The sequence below is a fragment of the Protopterus annectens genome, chromosome 2.part0 (assembly GCF_019279795.1).
Source record: "Protopterus annectens isolate FY-2018-M chromosome 2.part0, PAN1.0, whole genome shotgun sequence".
NCBI lineage: Eukaryota > Metazoa > Chordata > Ceratodontiformes > Protopteridae > Protopterus > Protopterus annectens.
This window is the reverse complement of record NC_056728.1, coordinates 1787276610-1787289970: the sequence shown is the minus strand read 5'-3', so window position 1 is coordinate 1787289970 and position 13361 is coordinate 1787276610. Positions and strand designations below refer to the sequence as shown.

The following is a 13361-nucleotide window of genomic DNA, read 5'->3' as shown; positions in this document are numbered from 1 at the left end:
GGAGACAAAACCTTCCTGAAATAAACAAGATTATTCTCTGCTGAACTGTGTTGTCTGAAGTTATTATGTAGCTACTGTTTGAAATGTGCATATGATTCTGCTGATGACACTTCATATTTCCAATGGTAGCAGCCCAAGAACTATTATGAGGAGGTTTGGCCAGCTGAGTTCTCAAAACCGCCCAGTGGATGTTTAAATAAGATCATGACTTCTCCCTTGGTGGTAGAACTAGTTTTTGGACCCTCTGAAATAATTAAAAAGTGTGATAAGAGAGGTAAGCTGATTCAGGTGATCCTTCAGATTTTCATCTCTCCTTCTCCAAGTTTGCCAATGGATTCAATGTTCTTTCCACAACTTTCTTTAAAATGCAAAATAAACAGTCCCAGCAAACCATTAGAAAGAAAATGTTTAAAAACATTGGCGGGGAGGTTCCAAAAAGAAAGCAGCACCCCACCCAGAACAAAGTACAGTCTAATAAGTCTAAATGACTATATGAAGGATATCCAAGGCCCCCTTCCCATCTGGCATTCCTTTAATCCTTCAAGAAAGTCTGAGCCTTCATTTCTCTCTTTGTCAATACAATGTTTAAGATAAATGGGTTCTGACAAATTCATCCCTAATATTCATGGTCATTCTGAAAATTCAGAAGGACTCAACAAAAATCATTCTGGTGACTCGCTTGTATCCCAGACAGCAGTGGTTCTCTCTTCTTTTAGAAATAGCCAAGGTTAATTACTACAAGTTTCCTCACAGACAGGATTTACTCACACAAGACTGGGATTGTTTGATACACCTGGACTCCAAACAGCTACAATTGATTGCCTGGCTGGTAGATTTGCAATACCTTTTAGACACCTTTTCTCTGAGAAGTACAGCAGGCATTAACAAAGGCAAGAAGGCTTAATATTAGAAAATCATATATTAGTAAATGGAAATTTTTTTCTAGTTGGTGCCAACAAAAGAACCAGAACCCACTTGGGGCTAGTGTTTGGTTCTTCAGTATTTGTGTGAGTTACTATCCTATGGCCTGACTTAATCCTTAGTCAAGGTTCACATGTTAGCAATTTTAGCATGCCTGTTCATGGATCCCCCTCTTTCAATGCAACCTTGTGTGAAAATGTTTTTTGAAAAGGATGTTGCATAAGAAGCTTCCTAGGAAAGAGATTGCTCCTCTTTGGGATCTTAAATTTGTGTTAGAAAAATTAACTGTTGCTCTATTTGAATGAACTCATCAGGCTGACTTGAGGTTCTTAACATGGAAAAGAGTCTTAATAATTGCTAGGACCTTTGCAAGAAGAGTTTCTGAGTTACAGGCTCTCATGGTGGGTCAACGTTATCTCATTTATTAGAAAGACAGGGTTTTCTTAAGAACTAATCCTTCTTTTATGCCTAATGTAGTATTTAAGTTTACCTTAAACCAAGCTATCTATTTCCCTGTCTTCTTCCCAAAACCTAAAAATGAGGAAGAAAGGACACTTCATACCTTGGATGTCCACAGGCAACTCAGATTCTGTCTTGGAAGAACAAAATTTTACAGAGCTTCTGATTAATTGTTCATTTCTTGTGAAGGTAAGAAAAAAAGACAAACTGTGTCAGAGCACACTCTTTCAAAATAGTTATGTCATGTTAATGCATTGTTTTAATTCCCACACAACCAAACTATTCCAAGCAGGCTGACGTCTCACTTTACCATGGCCTTAGCTTCATTGATGTTTTTTTGGAAATGGTTGGATGCTAGACCTGTTTTAGAAGCAGCAACATGGTCCTCTGTGTGCACTATAAGCCAGATTCCTTTTCCTGGACAAGGAGATGCTTTGCTGGGACTATTATCCAGAGGTTCCTAGACCCTCATCCTTCCTCTTCTCTCAGTCATTATAAGCTATGTGATTCATAGACATCCATGCAACCCGACCAAGCAGGTATAAAATTGTGTTGTTTCAGAGGAGTATCACCATTTTGTATGTCAGGTCATGCAGAACTGAGAAGCGACACTGAATCTATGGACTGCAGTATTAGGAAGACCAGTAGCACTTCCTGGACTTAATGATAGCTCCAAAGAGGCACACAGAACTTTGAAAGTATGAAGTAAGGTGTTTGTGTCTAAATTGCTCAGGATGTGCACCCTTAAACAGGAAGTGTCAGTACAAAAGATTATCAAAATGGATATGTTTGGCCTGCATGTGTATATTGTATGTAGAGTGTACTGGCAACAAGGTATACCATGATATCAAGACAACCTGTCTCTGTACATGATGTTCACTTCTTCAGGTGAAGTAATGGCTGTGTAAAGTATACGATGACCTATGGCTGTGAGTATGGTAGTTCTATACCTACATATTTGCATCCTTCTACTGTACTAGGGTAGGACAGTGCCACCTGTATTTCCCAAAGTGCTCCCTAATTTTGGCAGCATGGTGGACTGCCTTACCCTATACATACCTTTTGGCTCTAAGAAATTGGATGCCTTCATTGAGGAGTGCTTATGTACCAATGTGTGGCAGGAACACCTGCTACAAATATTTCCATATCTGTCTCTTATGTCTATCATATAGTGTACCCCCATAGCTGTCCTTTTGAACGCAGTATGGCACAACTTGATTATATGTTTGTCTGTAACTGACATCCTACTACTCATAGCATTAAACAGTCTATTTTATGTGTTCACAGGTATCTGCACGACTGGGAAATGAAATGGATTGCAGTTTCCATAGGTGCCAGAAGCTGCTGAAGACTTGGGGGGGGGGGGTGAGAGGGGCACTTAGTGATCTAAACAGGGCAATTTTTTTAACTATTTACTGCCACAACATAGGTTCACTTGGAGGACATTTTAAGCTTAGCCAATTCCCTTTTGGTGCTTGAAATAACATTTTCTGATTGGTCTTATTATTATGGCTGACAATTGTATATTACCCCTAGTGAGATTAACTGTGATCATATCATAGATCATTTCAAGGGACCCATGTAAGGGATGCAGCATTTAAGAACTACCTGTGCCCATTAGTGGCATGAGGGGCAATCTTGGAGTACATTTTCTATTACCCATCTTTAGATCCAAGTTGCATTTGAATATGGATGGATGAGCTTTATTTTTATTTTTATGGAGAGTCTGTCTGGAACAGTCATAGCCTCTGTGGTATATATCCATCTCTCCACAACATTCACTTTAGATACCTGGACTGAGTATTCCTGATGCCATTTGACTTGCTTATGTTTAGTAGGTCCATTTGTATTAGGTCGGAGGATGCCTTGTATGCAGGACATGTCACCTCTAAGCACTCTGTAGGATACTGAGTATAGTAATCTTTGAGGTGGTCCATGCAGGACCTATTGTTTAGGACTTGTATCCTTTTAGTAAAGTATCTCTGAAGGTGTTCCAATTGTTGCATGGGGCTGGACAAATACATGCCAAAGTGGGCATTATACAAAATGATTGACTTAATGAGAGCTTTGTAGAGTGGGACAACATCTTTAGATCTAGTCACAATCAATTAGTTTATAAGCTATGCAATATAGAAAGGCTTTCTTATGACTCTGGGCACATGTTAGTCAAAAGTTAGGTCACTGTACACACTGTACACACAAGTTCCCAAACGCCAAATAATTGGGTTTGTTCTCAGAGGGCATTGTCTTGATTTTGACACCAGTTATTATTTGGGACAAACCTTCCTGCATGATGGCTAAGTCATTTAGGGATTCAGTAACTGCTCCTAGCTTGCAGTCATCTCAAACTTAGCTGGCCCAAACCCTTTGGTATTTCCTTTTACTTTTGAAATGTATATACCAAACAAAGTCTCAGCACCGAACCCTGGGGGACTCCATTGGTGACTGGTCTCTTCCCCTATTTTGATCTATTGCATCCTGTGAGCAAGTTGGCAATCCAGCAAAGGTGTTTGCTCCTACATTATTCATCTTTTGTACTACACCCGAATAGGGGATTGTGTCAAAAGGCTTGGCCAGGTCAAGGTAATATGGTATGAATTGTTTTACCTTCATCCATTGCTTTGGTAACAAGAGTAAAGCTTAAAATTTGCCCATGATTTTGAGCCTTTAAGACTTTCCTCTGGGATGTTTTCAAACACATTTTTAGGGCCATGCATACATGTATTCATTCTTTGATTCACCTTCCTGATTGTACTAAATTATATTCCTTGTACCACCGGTTGATAGAATGCGTTTTACATTTTGTAGTTTTGAACAGTCTTCTAGTAAGCAATGAGGCAAAATGTATGAACCAATATTGACTAAACTACCCATTTCAAAAAATTTCAGCCATAAAAGGCCGCTCAAACTTTTGTCATTACAATCCACTAATTAGTAAATATGCAGAAGTCATCTAAATAATTTCACATTAAAGAGATCTGTAACTAATGAAGAGGTTGCTGCTAGCAAACAACTTTATATTTCATTGTTTCATCTACAAATAAAGTGTCTGTTGCCCATGAAAAATAAATTGCCTATGCTACATTAAAAAAATGACACGCTAGTAAATTTGCAATGGAAAATGGATGGCAAACTGATAACAGAAACATAGTTACTAGATAACTCCTCCAAAGGAGGACATTCATAGGAGTGCAGCATTCACTCCCTTTAAAGTACAACACAGTACAGTGTTAGTGATCTATCTGCTTACTGTGGGAGGAGAATCCACAACCTACTCCATCAAAAGCAAGTATACTAACTGTTGTGCTATAACAATGCAAACAGCTTAGCATACATAGCACTGAACTTCTCTTCCCTTGAAGCTTTCAACTCCTTGTAAAATCCACTTGGCACTCAACTAAATCTCTCAGCTTTGCAGCATAAGAAATCTGGAAAAAGCCAAAATGTATTGGGGGGGGGGGGTGACAAAAGCCCAAAAACCAGGGACACATTTTAAACATTGCTTGCATAATTTTGGAAAGTTGCTAGAATAAAATGTGTTACCACCATGCGTTTCACTGCCAAGTCTTGAACACAGGACCCTGTGCACTACAGTCAGTTCAACATACCATTATGCCAAATCAGCAGCTTCCTAAAAGAGAGGAAGACTGAAACTTAAATGGCCATCATTTATTGAATTCAGTTCTCACTTCTCACCATAGCTTTTAACTTCTTAGCACGAAAAACCTGGACAAAGCCAATAATGGGGGAATATATAATTCAGTTCTCACTTCTCTCCATATCTCTCAACCTCTTAGCACAAAAAACCTGGACAAAGCCAATAATGTGGGAATATAGCCCCAAATATATGGACAAATTTTAAATACTGATCTTATAAATTTAGAAAATTGCTAGAATAAAAGGTTTTGTGTTACCATTTATTTTCTGCAGAATATGAAGTATGAAATTCAAATGCCTGTCATTATTTAGTGAATTCAATCCTTCACTGATTTGCCACAAAAATGCTGAAAACCACAGATTTTATGAGGAACAGAACAAATATATGAGGCATAAATCTGGAAAGCTTTCACAAGTGGTGGTGGGTAGGGACTTTAGGCTGTTACCTGTACTCAAGGTACAGGGTTTATGGTCATGTCTAACATTATTCTAGTGTAGAGACCTGTTTGCTATACAAGGACATTCTGAATATTGTCCTCTAAGCTGGGCAAAAAGTAAAGAAAACATTTTTTTAGTGAATGTAACAGTTTCTTACTGACATCTTTCAACTTGTCTGTCAACAAAGAAAACCTTAAATGGCTTTGGGACCACTGGGGCCTAGCTCTGTAAAGAACTCATGAAGTAGAGCTTCAGTGGCTGGCTACAGTGATAGGATTTTTATGGCCGCGAGCTCTATGTCTTCATTTGGCCTGGCCTGTTTGTTAGCCCTGACATTGATCTATCCTTGAAATCTTAGCTCCAGGCATAACATCTGTATTTGGGGTTAAAACTGAAAAAAACATTGTATCATCCAAGTTTCATACTGATAGGTTGGGCCTTTGTCCCTTTCCACTTAGATGAACTGCCAATACAGTCGTCTTTTTTTTTTTTAAATCTATGAGCATTAAAGAGCGCTTATTCGATCCAGCTATCTTGTTATACAGAGGTGCCCGAGCCAAGAACACAATAATAGCAGTACATCAAAGAGCTTTTGCTAACAAATTGCCAAGAGCAGTTACATCTTCACAAGGTCAGAATGGTGATTCTGGCCCTGTGGGCCACCCTGTGTGGCAGTCTAGAAAGTTACCAAGATAATGAGATTTAGGTTTTGGTAGGGGCAACATTTGAAGAGGTGGAGGAAAGGTACTTACAACCTATGCAAGACTTGCTGACCACTGAGCCACAGGAGGCCTCCACTCTGCATGCCCACCAGGCAGGTGGAATAACTGAAGTCCTGGACAAAGACGAGACCTGTATTCACACCTCCTGTCGCTTCCTCTTTTCTGTCTGTCTGCCATCTATATGTCTTGTGTCCCCACCAGTGTCAGCCCACCACAGTGTTTCTGCCTGTGTTCTATATTTCTTCTACTCTTTAACCTTTCCCTAAATATCTGTCCTCCATTCTCTTCTCTTCTTCCTTTCCAAATTTCCCTCTTATGTAAAAAAATGAAAAATACGAGGGTTTATCTCCTACCAAAAATATAATACCCTTCCTCGCTCACCTTCTCCAGCTCAGCCCTCTTGATGTCTTCCTTCTGAGTCCCTTATCTTCATTCTCCCTCATTTCTAGCTGTCCTAGATTTCCAAACTTATAAAGAACTAATCAGGGTGTCCACATAAGGGCACCCTTCAGTTCAATATATAACACCCTATAGCTTTTTAAATTCACTTCCAGACAGCTGCATTAACTGCCCTTTTCCTCAAATAATAGTGAGTGACATATTTGGGCTTGCACAGGCTCAAGCATCTTCAAAACAACAAAAAATAGCTGAAAACAATTGTCATGCTACACTTATGTGGCTTACTTCATACATAACCACACCAGTTAGTATCCAGTTTATGATCTTTCATATAGGCAAATCTAGGTTGTGTGTTTCTGCACAGCTCTTAACTTGTTTATAGTCAGCATCATTTAGTGGCGCTTAAATGTGGAATATTGTTATATATTGATTTCAGCCATCTATAACCACACCTAAAGGATGTATTTTAGAAGGTCTACCTGATAAAATGGGATGGAAAGGATGCTGTTTAATATTTTGTGAATTTTAGGTATGCCTACTATAGTAGCGAGAATAGGATGTTCTATCTTCATAAAATTATACAAATTAAGGGTAATGCTGTTGTCCAACAAAAATTCCTATAGACACAAATCAATGTGTTTATATCCAATGTTTATCTCATTAACTGAAACAGTTTTGTAATTTCCTGTTTCATATAGTATCTTGTACATTTCATTGATATAATTTAAGGAGTTGTATAAAACTACCCCACCCCCCTTGTCTGGTTTCATGACTCATATATTTGTTATCAATAAATTGAACCAATACTTCTCTCCCTGCTTCAGATAAATTGTCTTGAAAGCTCGATTTACCCATTTGTTTGTATATTTTGTATATATCATTAGCCACTGCTTTTTCAAAAATTGTCAAGTTGGGAGGGGGGGGGGCTACAAAAGTACTTTTCTTCCTTAGTTCATCATGTACATATTGCTGAGTATTATTTCTGAAATATAAAGCCAAATTTTATTTTTGAATGTATAACAATTTCCTTAATGGTATCAACCAAATGTAATCTGGACCTAGGTATATATTTCATTCCCTTGGAAAACAAGGTGAAATGTTCCTGCCTAATATCAACGCTGGTGTAGTTATATATCTTTCAATCATTGTAAGTTTTAATTATATCATTGCTTAAATCCAAATCTATTTGTTCGATAGGATGTGTGGTTTCTAATACCATGGTGTAACTCTCTCCCCCAATGGTAATCCACTTTGGGTGTCTGATTCCAATCTTGTCTTTGTTTCCTCCACTTCCAATTCTTTCTCTGCCCCATAGGGGCTACATCTTGTCTCCCTCTCTGAAAATGTTGCCTCTATATTGTCATTGTTCCTTCCTGTCCTAATATCTGCATTTGTCTTAGTTCCATCATGGAAACCCGTTACTTCATTTTCTTTCCACAAATACACCTTGTTGTTTTTATATTGATCAACATCTCTCTTAATTTGTTTACTTTTCTTGTTGTAAGTAGCCTGTGCCTCTTTGCCGGCTTGGCTATATTCTTTTTCATACAAATTCTCCCATTGAGGGAACAAAAGGTCATTAATACTGGTGTTGTTCAATTTCTCAACCTCAGCCAATAATTTGCATCATTTTTCATCATTTTTCTTTATAAGCAATCTCATAAATTCAAATCCAGATCTATTAAATAACATACTAAAAGCTGATTTAGATTGTTCATCCATATGCACACCCATGGGAACCTTAAAAAATCACAACCCCATAGGTACTATATTTAAAGCAATACATTTGCTCAAATAAGCATTGTCAATTTTGATCCCCTTGATAGCAATCAAATTTTTACCCAAAATGTATATTAAATCTTTTAAAGTCAAAGTCTTTAGACAAAAAACAGTCTAACTGATTGACACCTCATCCAACACTAGTATTGGGAGCCACACAGCCCCTAGGGCTTGAACAACAAATGACAGTACCTTTTTGGTTGGCCAGACTCTTGTTGACGGCCATGGAATAAGTTTTGGTATTCATAGGGTGTTTAGGTCTCGAGCCCGTACGTTCACTTTCCTCATTGATGTTGAAAATGGAAAAGTCAAAAGTATATTCCTTGTCAGAAGAAATACTTCTGTTGCGAGTATCACCCTTAGTTTTCAAGTCCACAGAATCTCTGACCATTGGTCGACTGCAACCCGCTCTCTGACCATTGGGTAATTCCAGCTGTAACGAACTGCTGCTGATGTTGCAAGTCAGCAGCATCCCCTGCATGCCTTGACTTTTACCATCCACTTGAGATAATAACTCAGTCTAGTTACTTCACCTTTTAATATTTGAACTTCTGACTGAAATCGCTGCACATCATCCCAGTCTGATTGGGCATTAGGTATTTCATTACTAACATCCATAACTAAACAACAAAAGAAGCTCATGGAAACAGCTACCAACAACTGAAGAGTCAAAAACGAAAGCTGAAAGCAAGTTCGTAATGGATGCACAATAAATGAAATCTGAAACCACAAGTAAAATTACTTCTTTAATAGACCATAAATTTCACAAACTTGTTTAGATTGGGCACTTTCATCGACACTAAAGTGGACTTCATCAGAATACCTAACATTGTGTACAAACTGGTATTTAAAAACTTTTTGGCACCAAAATCCGCCCATCTTGTAAATTTAAAGTAACAGGGTATCGATTTCCATCATATAACCATTCATAAAAATTACAATGTAAACTTGCATTCCCAATCAATTCATTCATAAATATAATCAAAAATCTATAAAGTTGAAATGAAAAACATACAATACGTATATAATTAATATAATGTAAAAATACAGACAATATATTCTAATATAATGAATTCCTGTTGAGTAAATCCATAAAAACAATATAAAACATATATTAAAATCAATAAGATAAATCTATATGAAAAATCTATAAATGTGTTCATATGTTGGGCTGAGAATCATAATTCAGAGACTATATATATATATATATATATATATATATACTAACCAACAAAATGGTATGTGTAAACATAAATATCCATCTTGTCATCACATAAAAAGTGTATGCCACTTGGATGTATATAGCAATCATGAATATCAATCATATATTAACATTTATATCTATACTAGCGCAGTTGTAAAATAGGTTTTATGGTAATGTATTAATTTAATCCAGGTTTTCTAGCGGCATCAGTTAGTATTTGCCATATTATTTCTTTTACTCAACCGTGCCTTTGTGTTTCCACCATGTGGATCTATTTTGACCTGGTCAATTATCCCAAATTTAAATGTATGTGCATTACCGTGTTTTGCTATATGCCTATATAGTGCATTATTAGTATCCTTAGTTCTAATACTATAAAGGTGGTCATATATTCTCTTTTTGAGTTGGCGTTCTGTCTTACCTATATAGTAACTAGAACATGACATACATTTTGCTAAGTATGTCACATTTCTACTGTTACAATTACCTTGTCTAAAATTGATGTTGGTCTTAATAACATTATCTAATATGACCCCTTTGATGTCCAGTATTGCATGGCACTGCCTACAACATCCGTATTTACTAGTATATTTGCCCTGATCATTCTTAACTCTCACCAAAGGTCCAGACTCCATTTTTTTCTTTATATTAGCTCCCATTTTATGTACAAATAAATGTACTTCACCCAATAATTTCTTTATTTCATGATCCACTACTAGAATGTTCCAATTCTTTCTATATTTTTATGTGGTTAACATAAGGAGAATATTCTAGGACACAAGCCCTATTGTACTGTTCAACAGTGTTTTTCTCCTGTAATTCCAAGTTCTTAACCAGTTCTTTACCTAATAGGGGAGGATATTTCTTTCCCCATTCACTCACTACATATTTGATGACATCATTTAACATGTGAATAGGGTAACCTCTAGACTTGAACATAGTTCAAATATAATTGATTTTATCTATCATGTCATCATGGTTGGATGTCATACGTGCAGCTCTAATACATTGGCCCTTAAAAATGTTTTTCATCATATTTCTAGGATGGTTACTTGTGTATTCTAAGTAACTATTAGAAAAAGTACTTTTTCTAAATATTTTGGACTGAAAACCACCGTTAGAATTTGAAATGTGAGCGTCCAAATAAGAAATACCTTTTGGGCTACATGTATAAGTGAATTTTAAAAATATACTAGAACTATTCAAAAATTCTATAAAGGGCTTAGCTTTTTACAGAAAGGAACAGTGTTTTTCATTGATTACCCTTGCTTGTATAAGAGCTGTGAGAACATGAATATCACCCATGAATTTCTTAACATACGCCCTGAATAACTGTTAAGTATAGTTCCCACTGCCCTTAATATTTCCTCAGTATAACATTGTAATAGGCTTCTATCACTACTCCCTGCATACAAGGTCTCACAAGTACTGCCAAATGTAATATTGTGTGTTCTTCAGAACAGCAATAACCAATGTGCAAGTACTGAGCTGGAAAACATGCACTTACCTTGAATGAGCTGTATTCTAGCAACTCTTAGGAATACTTACAACTTACAAGTAGCAGTGTTAACACCACATTGTGGCAGCTCTGCTCTGTCTCGGATACAAAACAAACGGCAGCTCCCGGATACAAAGCTCTGCTCATCAGCTCCTGGAACAAACGGCACCAACCTGATGATATCAGCTGAAAGAACGGCAGCTCTGCTCATCAGCTGCTGGAACGAATGGCATCAACCTGATGATGCCAGCTGAAAGAAGTTTAAATTAAAAATGCTGGGAAATGGAATGAATTTGGGAATGTACCATTTCCTCAAAAGTGGGGGGATGCCCCTTCCCCCTCGTTCTATGGTTCCGGCACCCATGGCAGTTTCAGTTCTGTTGAAAAGATGTCCTGCTACAAGCACTAGGAACACATGGATGACACTTGCAGGGGGAGGGGGCGGGAATGCTGAACAGCCTCTCTGTGACCAAATGTGTCTGTGGTCCATGAAATAAGTGCCATGTGGGGCCATAGTTGTGCATTACAGAACTGCTATTTTATTTATTTATTTATTTATTTATTTAAGTTTAATGACTGGGGAAGTCCACAGGGCCAAGAAGACCCCATTTTCAGTGGAGGCCCGGGGAGAAAAGCTCCACAATAATTGCAAGCTACATTTCACATGTTACAAAAGGACATAGTTTATACAGCTAATTAAACATTTACAGATAAGCAATTGGCTGGTCACAATGTTACAAAAATGGAAGATATAATTCAATACAGAAATTTCAACATTTACATAAAGTAAATATTTTTGTTATAAACTCAATTGTAGGTTTAGCATTTCAAAATATATATCTACTATCCATTAGTAGGTTAGGAAAATATTATGCAAGGAGAAGGTAATAATGTATTTGAGACTGAAGAGTATAGTACAATAGATATTAGAGAGAAAATTAGTTTTTGGTAGGGGAGGGATTGTTTGGATGGGATGAAGTAATAGTTGAGATAGTTGGATGAGTCAGTACAAGGTGGAATGGGGGGGGAGTTAAGTTACATGTACAAGCTATTTGTACATTACAGGCATGTTACACTGACCCAAGGCAAAGGCAGTTTATGTATAAACTAAGGGGCTGGCCACAAGAGAGGCCACCCAGGAGTAACTGTCTGACAGACCCATAGGAACTCCATTTTTTTCTGCAGAAGGGACAGTGGTTCTGTAATTATACCTGGAGGAGTAGACAATTGAACAAGGATGGACCCACTGCACACATCCAGATTAGTGCTATGTTCTTCAGTACTGTACATACAGACTGTAGGCTCACCACATCATACACTGCCTATTTTCTATTATAGGAACATCAGGTATCCAGCAATATCAGGATGGCAGCAGAAGAAGGCTGGAATTGTAAGGTATATCTTGTATGGATACTCTTAGTGTGCCTGTCACTCAGGTGCAAAGTTTTAGGACATGTTCTCTCTTTTTTTTTTTAATTTCTCCAAGTCTTTTGGGTTTCTAATACTATGATGGGAATGGACCCCATTCCAAAGTCAAAGTACAATTAAAGTTCATGAAATTAGTATTGTTTCAATCTTTGATGTTAGCCAGAAGTGCTCTTTGCAGCACCTGCAATGTGCCCAGTAATGACTCTTTCTACAGTTCATACAGAGTTACATGTATCGGTAACATATCTAAGTACTGTTGTAAATTCATCTTTATAAGATCCATTGTTTCTACTGTTATTGGAACTGTCTGGGTATCCTTTGTTCACATTGCCCTCATTTCTGCCTGCAAATCCTTGTATTTTATGGTCTGATGAAGTTAACACTTGTTTAATGAAAGCGCTCACATTTTATTTGTGGATTTTTATCATTAAATACACCTTTGGTTTATCATCACCTGAGTGATTTGTGCCTGTGAAACTCTGCCTGCCAGCATTTTTATTTATTCATTTTCTAAATGGTTCATAGGTAATGTTTCCAGCGTTTTTCAGCAACTTCAGTATTATAATATTTGCACAATTCCCAATGCAACAGTCTTGCCATGTTATTATGCCTTTCAGTGTACATGCCCTCTGCCATTAGTATATCACATCCAGCAAGAAGATGTGCAACTGTTTCTAATTCTGTTTTATAAAACCTACATTTGTCTGTTTCTCCCACATGTTCAATGGACTTTGTAAACCAATGTGTACGTAGTCCACTATCCTGGGCCACCAATATTAACCTTTCGACTTTTGGTTTAAATTCACCTCTCCTTAACCATTACTGTGTTCAGTCCTGATCAACATGAGGTTGTTGC

General features: G+C 37.4%; 1 protein-coding gene across 5 annotated transcripts in view; it reads left to right on the top strand.

Annotated features, from left to right (window-relative positions):
* The window catches only part of ARHGEF10L (Rho guanine nucleotide exchange factor 10 like), a 3087848-nt gene that overhangs the window by 1001869 nt on the left and 2072618 nt on the right, over positions 1-13361 (top strand). The window lies entirely within an intron of this gene.